The following is a 16,038-nucleotide window of genomic DNA, read 5'->3' as shown; positions in this document are numbered from 1 at the left end:
ACACAATAGTCACACACTCTTGAAGCCACACAGTTCGAGAAATTGTAATTCAGTGCACTTCCCCATCAAGCCAAATGAGGGTCAGATTGCATGGTAACTGATAATGCGATATGTAGTGTTTGTTGTAGGCCCACAGAGAATATAATGATGCAACTTTAATGAGTGGATTAATCAACATCTCTCAAACTGTGAGCCTGTAGGAGTGGAGGCAGCTGATCGTTTATCTGCTGCAGGATCCCCAGATGCTCCAACAGCGCCTGATGCACACTCAACAACATTTCAAGTACTTAACACTGCCTTAATTGGATCACTGCGTACAGTTTTTACAGTTGTAAAGTTGGACAAACTAATGCTCAGTGTTGCTGAATTCTGGCCGCTGATTGTTCACAGTTAAGTGACTTAATCTTCAAACATAAGCGCATGGTCGATTAATGTGCTGTTCATTTACTTTTCACAGGAACACACTGCAGGCACACAGTCACTTGTAAAAAATCGAACTTGGCATCTACCCAAACATAGTGAATAAATATACCTGATGCAATTGACTGAAAGAGTACAGATAGCTAGAAGAAATTAGTTCAAGCTTGTCAGCGCCGGTGCACTTACTGTTTATGTCATTTAGTTCATGAAGAGTGGTTTGGGGAATTCCAGGACCTGAAAAAAAAGCAAAAAAAGTAAAAGCAAGACAACTGTGAGTTTTTGTGTAATGTTCCTGCTCTGTATCTGCTGACCTCCACAGCTCAGACCTCTACAGCTCTTGCCTACGTGAGTCACATACAATTACTCTCTTATACTGGAAGAGTAAATATTTCAGTGTGTTGTAGCCCTTTTTTTTTATGTTTCAGTCTTTGCGTTGAAAAATACTTTAAAAGGCAGATACTACCATTCTGCCAGCTCCTAAAGACATGTTTTGTGGAGGATTGAGATTGAAAACTCCTGAATTAAGCCAAATTAAGGCACAAAGCAGATTACTGGGGCTATTACTCATGGTAATTTTTTATTCTTAAATGTGTCATCATAACTAATTCAAAGCAGCATAATAATGAGGTAAGTCCTACACACAGCAAGTTGCCTGACATTTCAGAGCCAAATGAATGAGTGGAACAACAATGGATGAAGCCTCGGTAAAAGCTGTATGGTGCAAGTGAAATGGTAGAAACACTTCAAAGGCAAGACATATCATATTGTTCCCAGTGCACATGCAATTCTTCAAAATTTTGTGTTATTGCAGTACCAAAATGATCGTGACACTTTAAGCAAAGCTTTTGATGAACCATTCAACGATGATATTAACTGTAATCTGCCCCCTCAGATGTGAAGTGCAGGGATGTGACTGTGGTTTCGGCTGTAATGAGGCATCACCTCTGCAGTTCAGCAGTACGTGTTGATAGTCGGGGCTGAGCAGAGCGTCGTAGAAGCTGCACTGTGGTTTGAAGAGGGAGCAGCTGAGGCATTCTCTATGAAACGGATCCACAGTGGAGACTCTGTTTCAGGAAGACAATGAAGACGTCTGAAGACAACAGAGGTCTGCTTGGCAGGATTTACAACATTTGAGATACAATCAATTCATGTGTAGCCTGCAGCCAAAATAAAAGAAACACTTGACTAAACAAATTATATTGAAGTTGCATCCATGAACACTGTAGAATTGCTGACTACTTAATATTTCATACTGTATATGTTTATTTTTCTTATGTTTTTAATGTTTCGCCATGCAAAATAATTTAATGACGTGTTTCACATCGCTGCTTCTTCAGGTTATACACAGCAAAAATTGACTTGTTAAGTTATTTTATCTTGTATCCAGACTTATCAAGATTATTTTATGATTTTTTTTAGGGATATCATCTTACTACACTGGCAGATACTACTACTGGTTTCAATAAATGTGACTTTTTTCAAGGATAATGTAACTTGTTTCAGGATATTTACTTGGTAAAAGTGAAAAAGTCTCGGAGAAAGTTTCTTGTTTCAAGATTTCCTTCATTATTTTCATTGTTTTATGATGATTTCTTGAAAGAAGTCATTTCAGAAGTCGTTTCAAGTTTTAATATTGAAACCAGAAAGATTATCTGCCAGTGCAGTGAGATCATTTGACTAAAAATATCATGAAATAAGCCTGATAGGTCTGGAAACAAGTTAAAATCAATTGACAACTTGGGCAAGGCGAACAGGAATGAGACCATTCTGTTGCCGTCAAATACAAATCCATCCATCATATCCAATACAAAGTCATTCTGAGTTATCGCCATCGTCCTACGGTGAAACATTTCTACCCTGATGGGAGTGGGCTCTTCTGGGATGACAGCGTTCCCATCCACAGAGCACAAGTGGCCACTGAATGGTTTGACGAGCATGAAAGTGATGTAAACCATACACCGCTGCCAGCTCAGTCAGCAGATATCAACTCAATTGAACACTTGAGACTGCAGTTTCCACCACCCTCAACAAAACATCAAATAATGGATTGTATCATGGAGGAATGGTGCTGTACTCCAGCAGCAGACACTTCAGCACACACTGAAACTATTCTGAAGACTAGTCTGAATCAGTGTCTCTTTTACTTTTTAGCATCTCCGGACATTTTAAAGTATGTCAGTGTTTCTATATTTTTGCAAAATCCATAAAGTACCTGTACAGTTGCCTTTGTGTTGAGTCATCCTCTGTACTTAGGAAATAGCTGTATAAAAACGGAAAGTTCACCCGTTATTTAAGAGCCATTTGTTGACTGTATCAGATTGTATGGTGTCAGTTACTCACACTTACACTGAGTTTGTGCTCTGATCATAGGCCAAGATTTGAGAGACTTCCCAGCTTCCTGAGGTCAGGTGGCGAAGATTGACCTCTTGACCGTGGGACTGAGCGGGCATGAGACAGAATAAAACAGCAGGGAAACCAGATATAACACCCAATAGTTTCACTGAAAACTTTTATAAACATGACCTTCCATGCCCCAGCCCACACACAACACGGCCTTAAAGGGTTGCACTGGTGTTATTGAGTTGTTTGCCCACCTTCAGCGCTTATCCATGACTTTCTGTCTACCCCTAAAATCTTTGTTCCAGCCATTATCTCAGCAGAAACTGAATTAAATTGGCAAAACTCCCAATGCCTCCAGTGTATCTGCTGTACAACACTCTCCTTAATTTATTCAATTTAATATATTCTTAATTCGCCAGTGTTTCAGGAAATAGAGTCTGGAAACAATCCAAATTATGAGGCTTCAAAATGAATAGAATCATATGAGCGGTATAAGTAATTGGAAGTCTTGTCGGCAGCGGGGGGCAGATAAGGGAGCAGAGAAGAGATAAGCAGAAATCTCTCTAAAAAAAACTTCATAGACACTGGAAGTTTCCTTTAAATACCAGCAGCACCAAACTAAATGTAGTAGTTTTAATAATAGTTTGTAATAGTTTTACCTGGTTGGATATCATGGTGATGTGGTTGAACGCCCCGTGTCTGCCATGTTTTAGGGGCATGGTGATGAAGAACATTGTGCCATCCTTGGAAAAAACTGGCTCCTCGTTCTAGAGGAGAGACAAACAACAAACATGCAGCAAAAGTTTGGAAAATCTCCAACTGACCTGAACTCTCCTCTTGTTGCCATGCAGAACAGTAAGTGCTTAAAACAAGAAAAAAAAATTATCTGAAGCACAAAAGGTGAAGGTAGTTTTTTTTTTTGTTTTCCATTAATTAAAGAGAAAAACAACAGCGCATTATTTTGCTTCACTGGGCACTTATCACACTTATCACTTATAACAGTGGGGAAAACACTCTGTTTTTCCATTATGTGTCTGGTCAGAAAAAATAATAGATAAAATGTTTCGACTGATGTTGTTTTTAGTGTGCTATACTATATACTTTTGCCTTTGTGAGATAATGATACATTTAATTGCCTGATGTGTTTACCTGACGATCAAGCCACTTCTCTGATGTCATCACATGTTTCTGAATGGGAAAGAATGGGAATAAAAGTTATTGTGCAGTATGTATAAATCACTTTATTCCTTGTTAGAAGATAGAAAGAGAAAATTATTGACAGTTACTCACCTTTACACACTCACCCATGGTGACATCACACAGCGAAAGAATTGACATGTTTTGAGCTCGATTCACCCAGCGCACCGCCAGCTTCTCCTCTGAGACCCACTTCACCATAGTGATGTAGTACTCACTAAAGAAAAGGAAAATGGCAAAGTGTTTCGAAGGACAAAGGTGGCCAAAATTAATGTGTTGTTTTTATCCAAAGTTTGTTTTAAATGATACCTCTTTTCAAAGCTGTCAGGAGGTCGCAGTTCAGTCGTTTGGGAGCCTCCATCTAGCGTGACGACGTAGAGTTTGACGGTGGGATTGATTTGCCCCATCTAGAGCAAAAGCAATATAGAGCTGCAATTACATTCACAGGCCTAGTCATATTCCACATAAAAGTCATGATGTACTGCATACTCTGTACCGATGACAATACGCACCGAGTAATATGCTGTACTCGTTTTCTATTTTTATATGCTGTCATATTCAGCAACGCCAGTAGCGCTTTAACAGAGAATATAATAACAATATGAAATGAGTAGAGAACAAACTGTGTTGCTGTATACTGTGCACCCCCCGGGGCCAGTCGGTTGTTTTCCCTCAGTTGAGCCTTTCTCAAAAATAGAGCTCATTAGTCTACATGACAAGAGGGATCTCATAAAGTATGGCATATCCTATCACGAAGATGACAATATTTATCCACACTTATGCTTGCTTATTTTGACCTCCGCCGAGGAGGTTATGTTTTCGGTGCCGTTTGTTGGTTTTGTTTGTTTGTTTGTTTGTCTGTTTGTTTGTCTGTTAGCAGGATTACGGAAAAACTACAGGCCCGATTTTCATGAAACTTCGTGGAAGGGTGTAGCATGGGCCAAGGAAGAACCCATTGAATTTTGGAGTGGATCCGGATCCAACTCACGAACAAGCAGTAATAGCACAAGCCTTGTCGGAGGTCTGCTCTGTCCGAGTGCTCTTCTAGTTTATTGTTTATTCTTCCTACCCTATTCAATCCTTCACCCACCACTCTTTTGAAGGCATAATAGCTTCTTGGAATGGCTCTATTCTAATGATGGTCAGCTGCTCCACATTACAAGACAGGTAGTTTCAGCCAAGCAATCTGACTGATCAAAGACATACTCCAAATGGGAACTGGTTGCTAACTCCAGCGGTAACCAGGGAGGTAGTCAGTGATCATTCTTGCTTCTCGTCCTATTCTTATGCATGTACCACTATTTTGAAGATGATTTTCAGACAAGGTAACAACTGTGTACATGAGGGATTGCATACAGCGAGCCGGACGTTATCATATGAAGCAACCATTGCGAAGCAGCCTATTCACAAGGCAAAGACATTAATCATTTTACATGAAATATTGATTTAAAATAATTTTACAACTACAGTAATTTACAAGCTTCCTGCCAAAAGAATAGTTCAGCAGGAGGGACTGCCCATTGTTCCGACGGCCCATTATACCGAAACCTCAATAGTCCGAAAAATGTCCACCCATTGGACCGAAAGCCCATTTGTCCGACAGCCCGTTATCCCGGAGGTGGTTGGGTTGAGGCATGGGGTCACTGAGGTTAGGGTTAGAGCAAGCTTATGGTCAAGGCTGTCAGAAGCCACAGTTGTGGATGGAGCCAGGCATGGAGTTTTCGGACTATTGGGGTTTCGGAATAATGGACCGTCAGAACAATGGCATAGCACCTCAGCAGGACGCAAACATAGAAACTTCTGTAGCTAGCATCCATGGGCTACACTGTAGCAGAACTGTAAACACAGAAACATCTGTAGCTAGCATCCATGCTATATTGTAGCAGGACTGTAATCGTAGGAACGTCTGTAGCTAGCATCCATGCTATATTGTAATACAACGCTAAACATAGCAGCGTAAACAAATCCAGTAAAATTGCTGTTCAGCCTCTAACCAGCAATTAAAATTTTCATGGTCTCTGAATAAATGACAAGTAATATTGACAAAATGTTCAATTTTGTCTGCAGTAATCAAGGAGTAACATCTTTGTGGCACAAAGTATCACTAGTTAATTTGATTGCAAACCAACAAAATGGCCTGGACTTCTTGACTGCAGAGTGATATGATTAGATGTGAAACAGCGGTCTGTTATATGAAGGAATGGTCTGTTATTCAGAAATAACAGACCTCAGAATGCCTTCACCGGCCAATCAGAATTGAGTATGCAACGAAGCGGTGTAATAAGGAACAGTAATACCCTTGAGGGCGTTCTTTACTGCGATCATGCGTACTGCGGTGAGGCCAACGTGACACGGCTGTGCCTTATACCTACAGCCACATCACCGTCGTGCCCATACAGGAAGCCCTCCTGGGTGTTATTGCTCTGTATCAGATCACAGAGGGCACGGAGAAACAATTATCCCACAATGACTGATGCGGAAGAATCGAATTTCACCGGCAAGGTGCTGTACTGCACCACTGTTCTCGGAAGAAAAATGGAAGGGGGGGGCAATTAAATCCCTGCTTCATTTACTCCCACAATATTACAAGATTGACCCCGCTCAAGGATATCAGCAACATTATCACTGTGTATTTGTGAGAGTGTGTGTGTACAATGTCATGCACTGTGTGAGTAGGGCTAAGATCAAACAGTGCTCTATTAATTAGATGCCCTTTTATGGACAATATCATACCTTCGCCCTCTCTCTGGTGGGTCTGAATCAACAAATGAGGTTGTCTCCTACCTCACGCCACCCATCCCCCCATTTTTCCACAACGCCTCTTCTGTCTAAGAGGCGTTTGGTACACTAAGCCCCCACATCAGGGGATGGGGATGTGTTAACTCGCCTTGCTAAAGCATATCACACTCCTTTCCCTCCCTGTGCCACAGATCCCTACAACCTCCGCCGCCATCCCTCTTCAAAGGGAGCAAGTCGGTGTTGACATGAATAAAACAAGAAAAAGATTCACTAACCCTCATGAAAAAGCTAAAGCCAGGAGCCTGTGCGCTTGTATTATTCATGGCACCTGTGTGATGCGATGAAGCTGTATCTTTTGACATACATCTCCTCGCAGCTAATAATAGAATCAGGCGGTAAGGGTTTTTGAATTAAGTACACTATAGGATGCGGGAGGCACTTGGATTTAATGATTTCTGGTACCGGTTCCGCTGATACAGCTCCTTTTATGACGGGTACTGGAAATTTTTGGATACTGATACTGGTTCTGGTACTGGTTTTAAAACAATGATTTTTCCCCAGTTTATTTGTTGAATCATGGCACATTTCATTAATAGTGTAATAGTGTAAATAATTATCTGCTCAACATTTGCACTTGCCATCTGTTTTTCTAAATGGAATCAGGCCGTGCTCCACTGATTTTCCCAATAAAAGCGTCCATAAACTGGAACAATAAACATCAATTTAATACCAGCGCCAAGTCAACACCAAAAACCAATGCAGCGATGATATCATTTCTAATATCCAGCCTTATTCATGACTTTGAGATTTGTTCAAGTTTGGAAAAAGCATTAGTCATGCTGGCCGGAGTGGCAGTACTGTAAGTCGCACCTTTGGGTAAGGGTACTGCCTCCCCCTGGGATACAGAGAGCCAGTGAAGCGAGGCAGGAGCATGTTGGGGACCAGCGTGTCGTTGATGGAGAGGTAGGCCAGTCGGGATCCGTCAGGCGACCACCAGTGGGCCGCTTGTGTGTGCAGGACTTCCTCTGTAAAACCAGGAGAGGACAAATCAGACAAGCAGCCACTGGAACCAAGAAGACCTGAGTCTGGCAGGGCCTTCAACTCAGAAACAAGCTTCTCTGACATGGGCTTTGTCTGAGGGTTTGTGTGTGTGTGTGTGTGTGTGTGAGGGTTTGTGTGTGTGTGTGTGTATGTGTGTATGTGTGTATGTGTGTGTGTGTGTGTGTGTGTGTGTGTGTGTGGATGGGTGGTTGGGGGGTCTTATCTATTTAATTTCTTTAATCACGTATTTGTTAATTTATTTATTTTTTTTATCCTCAATCTTCTCAGTTTATTCAGATTGTTCAGTTTGTTGTAAAGCAATATGAATTGTTAATGTGCGGTTGGCTAAATAATTGGCTAACTGATTGACTGGCTGGCTGGTTGCTTGATTGCTTGGTTGATTGGATGACTTGATTGATATATTGTATATAATGATAATAACACATAGCTGAGTACTTGATGTGCATACTAAAAAAAAAACATAATAAATAAAATAGACATGACAAATGTGTTTACAAGTTGCACATCTATGCCCATCTACAAATATAGTTTATGTTTACCAAAGAAATATTGTATATTTTACCAAACAAAATGCAAAACTTATCTACATCTGAAAAAATACTATTTTCATTGTGTAAAAACATTGTCTGCATTACAAAGCCTTTATATAACAGGAATCCTGAGTAGACATGAATCACAAAGGAGATTAGGAGTTATCAGCCTTATAATAGTCATGTAAATAGCCAAATATGGGAACAATTCAGTATTTTCCAATAATTAACACCACATATTTGGCAGAATAAACAAAAAGCCCAAGACCACCAGCAGTGAAACAGCTTAATTTGCTCAAATCTGTGGATAGTTCAAGGGAGTGATTCAATGTCAGATATGCAGATATATGGAAATAATAATTCTGTTTCCCTCTCACTGAAGTGGTACAGGTGATCTGAGACTTGTAAACTTCTTTTCCTACGCTAAGCCGCATACTTTGCCGAGTCTAGGCCGGCGTTTTGGAAAGGAGAATATTTTTAACCATAAGCAATTCCTACCAGAAATGCTCATGGTATTTTTTTTTCTCCAGCTGGAAGAATGCTGTAGGTAGTGTTTGAATTCTCCCACATTTCAAACTTGGCTTCATTAATGGCAGATTTTGCGACACCCAACCGTCTCTCTCTTACCCTCATACAGCCAGTCTGAGATGCCGTTAAAGACAATCCTCTCCTGTCCAGAAGATGTGAGCCTCCAAGAGCTGCTTTGAACATCTGTTTGGTAGTAAATGTTGTTTTCAAATATATACATCTGCGGGGGAAAAAGAAAACAAGTTGGCTACTCTGCGGCCATTTGTAGCTTGTAATTTGCAAACCGCTTCACAGCATGGTATGTGGTACAGATTTATTCTTTCGTATGCAGCCTTTCATGTACTCACACGCAGCATATGGAATGTATTCACACACACACACACACACACACACACGCACAGAGTTTGAGATTACTTTAATTGATATGGCCACTAAGTGGGATATTCAAGGAAAATCCAATAAGCAGCACTCGGAATAGTGAGAGGATGAGAGGAAAGGAGGGAGAAGAGAGAGGGAAAGAGCAAAGATGCAGCGGCAGTAGAGGTGACAGTGATAGGGAGATAATATTTCCTTGGCGACTGGAAATTTCTGCCTTTCCGCCGGGCTTGGTTCACCCATCCAGATCGCATATGGATGAGGAATAAGATGGCACATAGAAAACTCTCTAAATGAGGACTGTTGCTTTTCATTTCAAATATTATTTTTTACACTGTAAGCCTTGAAATGGCAGTACAAAATAGAGTCCTTTTTTTTTTGCAAGGTGATTTTTTTGAGGTGATCATAAAACATGTTCACATGGTCATCATTTTTCAACATCTCTGTGGGACAAATTGAGGAAATGTAGTGAACTGATAGCACACTGCGAACATGCTCACTGATAAAAATGCATATTCAGAGAGCGGTCATGAATAATAAGCTCATCTGCAGTGATAACATAGACAGATATGCAGGGGAAGCTCATGAATAATGAAGACTACTTTGTCATTAGTAGTGCAACACACTGCTGTAGGGCTTTCTGGGAAACGGATTCCACTGGGGGCAGGTATAAATACTGAGGAAAGTAGATAAATATGCTATCAAATGGTTAATTACTTTCCTTGTCTACACTGGAGGAAATAATGGAGTGATTATTCCGTGCTTAATACTCTCACAGTGGAGGCATTACTCACACAGAGAGATCTGGTCGCCCAACAACGTGTCTTCAAGCAACAGCTTGATTACTGTTACCGTTGTCGGCTTTTCTTCAAAATAATTGTTTAGTTTTAGGGGACTTTGTCTTTTCTTTCATGTCAAAAACAGCCTTTGATCAGCATTCACCTCAGAGCAGAGGGGATTCAATGTAATGAATTATACATATCATAATTTTACATAAGCGATGGAATTAAACATTGATTTTCAAGTCTTTGTGTGTAGCACGGCTTCTCCGTTTGAAGTGGCAAGAGTGAAAATGAACCACAACTGCCGTTGTTCCATGATTAAACACCTTTCCTGGATTTTACATGTGAAAAGGGGGTTTTGGCATTCATTTTAGGTATTTAGGCATTAGGAGATTTGATGGGATTAAAAAGCCTCAATGGAAACCTCAAGGAACCTTGAAACAAGGAACCTTCAGACAAATTTCTGTATTATTTTTGTTACACATCTCCATTCAAGGTGCACAACATCTGAATTCAACAGAAGAACTTACAGTTATAACTTATATATAATGTAACATGTAACATTATCTATGAAGTTCATTATAACTAGAGCATTACTTGACGTTTATTTGTGTATTTCCACACTTTGTTTCAGGTAAAATCTGTTTCAGGCACTGCATACATACTATAACAATGAGTGAGTTCTTACTGGAGTATTTTGCTTCACTCAGTGCCGGGGAAAAAACAGACTAGACCAGACTGTAAAGTTTGTCTAGACAAAGAGAATTATGGCCAAAATGAACTGTGCTGTGCTTATCGCCTCTGTTGAGGAGGAGCTGCATATTTACACAGTAGAACAATATTCAGGTTTCAGCGATGTGGTCTGCTTGATAGGTCTTTTTTATTCAAATAATATTCCTTGGTGGAATCTGCCACTGCAACTCAGACTAAACTAGAGGACTTATTTGAACTGCAACCAACAAATCTGAATTAAATAATGTTTGCAAATATGTTTTTGCTGTTTGTTATAACCTGCTTGGAGTACCAGATAGGTTACTTCATCAGAAAAATTCAGAGAGTCAAGTTGAGTTGTTCAATTATAGAAAAGATGATTATAAACAAAACTTTATAGCACCATCGTCCTATATGGCAAACAGCTCCCATCTGGTACTTCAGGCAGGTTAAAATAAACACTAAAAATAATTTGAAACCATTTGACCCCTGTCTGTCCATTAAAATGAGATGCTATATTGCTTCACGATATGAAGATCCAAAGACCAAAACAGTACACAAAGTGTAACACAACAAATTATTGTCATTATGTACTGGACAGCTTGTAATCATGAGGCAAGCAGCATGGCATTTCAAATAATTCCCCCCAAGTATCTTTGTAAAGTTGTATTCAGGTCGTCAGGTTGCTCTTCACTGACTTGCTTGGTTAACTAAAGGTTAAATAAAAAAGGGCAACTTTTATTACACATCATCAAGTACTGTCCTACCTTTCATGATTAAATTACCCGCTAGTGTGAACACGTTGTTTTACTGAGGTAATGATGGTGAACGCATCCTAAACCCTGGCTGACCCAGTAGTCGACTCACCAGCTGTTGGCCAAGAACGCCCCAGGAGGCGAACTGCAGGACTGAGTCTGAAACCTCTGGAGGGTTTAGCTCCCGCACCTCTCTGATAAAAGGACAATGAAACAGGTATTACACATCGGCTGTTACACACCAGACCAAGAACCATTTACGTCAGTTTTTAAGTCTTTTGAACAGCCACACTGACTGCAAATTTATAGTCAATTCAAACGATTTTGAGTGTAAATACTCTGCATCACCTTTACTGACTGTAACTATGATTTATCATCAATCCTTACTTATTCTAAACTTAAAACAGACTTCTCTGGTTACTTTTGGTCCTAAGCTATACATCACTGGCCACATCATTTGTCATAGTTCAGTTACATAGTACTGAAAAGGACAGAAGTAGGACTGTGTATAGAGCCGCACCATAGAGTGAGAAAGAAATAACTTCATTATGCAAGGATTATGTTGTTACGTTGAAGTCTTTTGTTACTCACCTAGTATGCAGGTTGTAAATCAAGTATGAAGCCAGGAAAGAGTGCTGATAGACCTAAAGCCCAAACACCAGAAAAGCACATAGTCATTTTCAAGTGCATCTTGATAAACATCATAAACAGACATTTGTCCTTTCCCAGTAATGACAAAGTAAAGTACTGTATGAACACAAGAGCCAGGATAAACAAGGGAATAATTTGGATAGTTATTAATTTAAAGGAAAAATCCACACTTGGATACTCTTCCACAGTTATATATCACCAATCAGTGATGTCCAATGCTTTCTGGGAGTTATTTTTTGTTTTAATTTACCCACTTTGCCTCAACCTGCCTTGTCAACTTCTACTTCAGTTATTCATGTTTCAGAATGACTTGACAACCCCAAAGAAGGGTTTTCTCTATGCATGTGGAGAGAGGAATAGTGATAACGTAGTGAGTTTTTCTGGTTGCAAGTTCCAGTGCAAGTGGAAAGAGAACAATATTTCATGGATTTTTCCTTCAAGTGTGGACAACATAAGATTTGGTTTCCTGCATACAGTATGATTGACGTAAGTACAACTTACATTTAAGTGCTTTTTGTTTATCTCCATGAACAAACAAACAGTTTGACATAATACAATAAGTGTAAAATACATTTTACAAGTATACATTTTGAGCAGACACTCAGTTATGCCTCAAAACACTTCAGCAAGGTTCAGTGATTGATTCAAATTTGAGGCCCTGAGCAAGCAAGGAAGCCTAAAGTTGTCACCTACCGCCTGCACACTTCAAACTGTTAATGGGTAATTCATCATCACTAATTTGCCATGCTAATTTTCTCACTGAACTTAACGGGGTGATTACGTTGGAGAAACTCAAAGTAGAAAGTAGAGCAGCTAGATCAGCTAGACTTTTCTTTTTGCTTTGTATAATTTCACATCATCGTTAATCTACATTCAAACTTATGATTCCTTTGCATTTTTCTCCCCAAATAAGTCACTTTCAATATCAAACATTAATACCACTTTCACTCTGTTGCACCACATATTTACACAAAACTTGCCTCGCCACTTTCAGCCTCCAATAATTTTCCCTGTACAAAGAAATGACCCTAGAATATCCATTCACAAAGCTTTTATTTCAGCATTTGTTGAGATAATGGTTCAATACCTGAGTGCCTCGGCATGCTAATCAGCTGGAGCATTAGCATAACAATATTACAGTAAGCTCACCCCAGAGCGGTTTGATAAATACTGTAGAGCCACTCCATTCCCCTTAACAAAAGCTCAATTGTGCATGGAATGGAGTCTGCTTGGCTGATCTACCCGCCGCCCAGCCTTCACTCCTAATTTGGACTCGCCCCTCCGCCGCACAAGAGATTTCTCCAGGACCAAAAAAAAGAAGAAATTGCATTGTAACTTGACCCTTCTTCTTCTTCTTCTTCTTCTTCTTCTTCTTCGTCATCTTATTCTTCAAAAAAAAAGACTTCAACAGCACTCGGCAGATCCCCCTGATAGGTGACAGCTCTGTGATGACTCCTTGATAAGGCTGTCAACAATGGGTGACACATGAGAGGAGAGGGTGTTTGAACATCTGGAGATAGGCCTCTCAGAGCAAAAGACAGTTTTAGACAGCCTTGGTGTGTCTGAAGGGGGGGTGGGGGGGGGGGTGCGTAGAGAGAAATGGTAAAGTGTTTTCAGCAGACCTGGGTAATATAGCACTTGCAAATAATTCTTAGCGTTTGTTTTATCCTGCTTAGAGTACCAGATGGGTTGCGTTTGCCGCACAGTTGCGACACTAACAGGAAAGTATTTAAAGTCCCCATGAAATGAACTCCCATTACTTTTACTTCCTGGAAAACAGAGTATCTTTCATGATGACCCCATGCTTCACCAGTAGGCATAAATATAAATTTCTAACCAATATAACCATCAGATTTTTTAACAATCCCACCCCTCCACTCCCCTCCCATAAAACTGCCTTTCTCTCCCTGACCCATATTCCATTGGTTTAGACTTTTAAATGATCCCTCACTGCATTATGTCCCGCCCCAACATCCTGTTTCAACAGGATATGCATCAAATCAAGGAAGTAAAGATGCCACTACTTCTTTAAAAGTAAATACAGTATACTTTTCTGTGATTGACAGCCTGACACTGAATTGTCTGGTGCTCGTCTCGCATCTGAATCATCCTGATGCTGTTAACCTCGCTCATCTGCCACTCCGAAAACAAACACTTGAATTGATTGCTGTTAGTATGTGACTCAAGTTTAAGCTTGAGCAGGCTTGACAAGGCAGTGGAGGGTATGTGATGAATGTGAGTGATAAGATATGAGAAGGCTGACAAGAGTGAAACATTAAAATCTATGTCCAGTCAAAAAGTTTATTGAAAAAAAACAAAACAAAGAAAAGTGTATGAAACATTTTTTGTATTCTAAATGTCAGTTTTACAGATGGTGGGACAGAGCAGTGACATTTTCCTTTGAGAATGTAGATATTGAATATTGGACTCCTGAGCTCAATAAATGCTATGTAAGGTAGACAGCTGATACAGCAGCACCCACACCTGCTTCTTGCAACTGTAATTTCAAGTTCCAGAGTATCCATCCAACATACTTTCATAAATTCTCAAGTCATGGAGGAGAAAATAAAAGTTTGCCCTCTAACCTATTCTTCAAAATAAGCTTCATGCCTCTTTATTCTTCATTTTTTACTTCCCTAATAACTGTAGTGCAAATAAGATCCTTTGTACAGCAATAGAGTGATGAGCAGCCAGAGGGGCTGGTGTCACTCCTGTCAGACACAGGGATCATGGTTACCAAGTCAGATCAAATCAAATCAAATCAAATATAATTCTAAAGTGCCTTTAACAAAATAGGTTAATCACAAAGTGCTTTACAGAGCAACAAAGGATACAAATACAGTTAAAGAATATAGCTGCTAGTGGCAATGGCGGGGTTCATGCCAGTACAGCAGCCAGAGCTGAAATGTGGACCTTTCCATTAAGATTTCTGTCAGTTTTGGCTGTTGAGCAATCAGGCTCAACAGCCAAGGCTCAAGCTATCAAGAATGTAATAGCAAGTTAAAACGTGTCAATATCCAACTTCGTATTGGCTTTACTGTGTTTAGCTGTACACTTAAAGTGCTGCTGTTGGGCAAAATCTGGTCGGATCTGTATGGAATTTGGTGTGCATGTTCCACATAAACAAGGTTCGAATATGATACCAAGTTTTATAGTGATTGGTGAAATTGTATTACAATAACTTAGTTATAAGCCAAAATGTCATAGGCCGAGCCCACTTTTACCAATGATGATTAGGACATGTTCCTAGAGCATGTGCACCGAATTTCGTGCACCGTTTCACCAATTGTATTAGGAGATACAGTTTTCTGGCATTTGTGGCGCCCCCTATTGGTCAATCTTTGAATGGCTTTGCACACGTGTTCATTCAATATATGTCCAAGAGTCCAAGTTTCATGATGATTGGACAATCTATCACAAAGTTATCACAATTTAGCTTATAGGCCACACCTTCAAAATTTCAAGAGTTCAAAACTCAAAATATCTTCAAACGAAAGTAGATATCAAAAGATATCATCTAACATGAGAAGACAACACACTCGTTGAGTAGGACAGGTCTTAACTGTGTTTGTTTGCGGGTGTGTGTTTTGTGAGTGTATGTACAGTATGTCTGTGTGTGTGTGTGTGTGTGTGTGTGTGTGAGAATGGATATGAGAGTGCTCTAGACATAAATTAAGAAGTGTCAAACATAGCAAGGGGGATATAGGAGGCCTTCCATCAGGAAAGGCAGGGACAGGATAGAGGATGAGTGCGATGGTGGTTTGTTAGATAAGTTAAGGTAGGTTGTAATGCTAAATAAATGGGTTTTGAGTCCTGACTTAAAGCACTATTCCACTTAGTTCTAACATGGGGTAATTTGGCCCTTGATCGCCACTACAAACTTGTCCAGCTGCATCCGATCTCGGTGAGTAGTTTATATTCTGGTTTTCATGGCGGTCACGTGCCGCA

General features: G+C 40.0%; 1 pseudogene; it reads right to left on the bottom strand.

Annotated features, from left to right (window-relative positions):
- Nucleotides 1-16,038, bottom strand: part of LOC139661114 (inactive dipeptidyl peptidase 10-like) — a 52,575-nt pseudogene that overhangs the window by 7,244 nt on the left and 29,293 nt on the right.

The sequence above is a fragment of the Centroberyx affinis genome, unplaced genomic scaffold (genome assembly GCF_046629955.1).
Source record: "Centroberyx affinis isolate AG114_WGS23_722 - 3 ecotype Tasmania unplaced genomic scaffold, CSIRO-AGI_Caff_v1 ptg000204l_1, whole genome shotgun sequence".
Lineage (NCBI taxonomy): Eukaryota > Metazoa > Chordata > Actinopteri > Beryciformes > Berycidae > Centroberyx > Centroberyx affinis.
The sequence above is the reverse complement of the archived record's forward strand: the minus strand, read 5'-3'. Positions and strand labels throughout refer to the sequence as shown.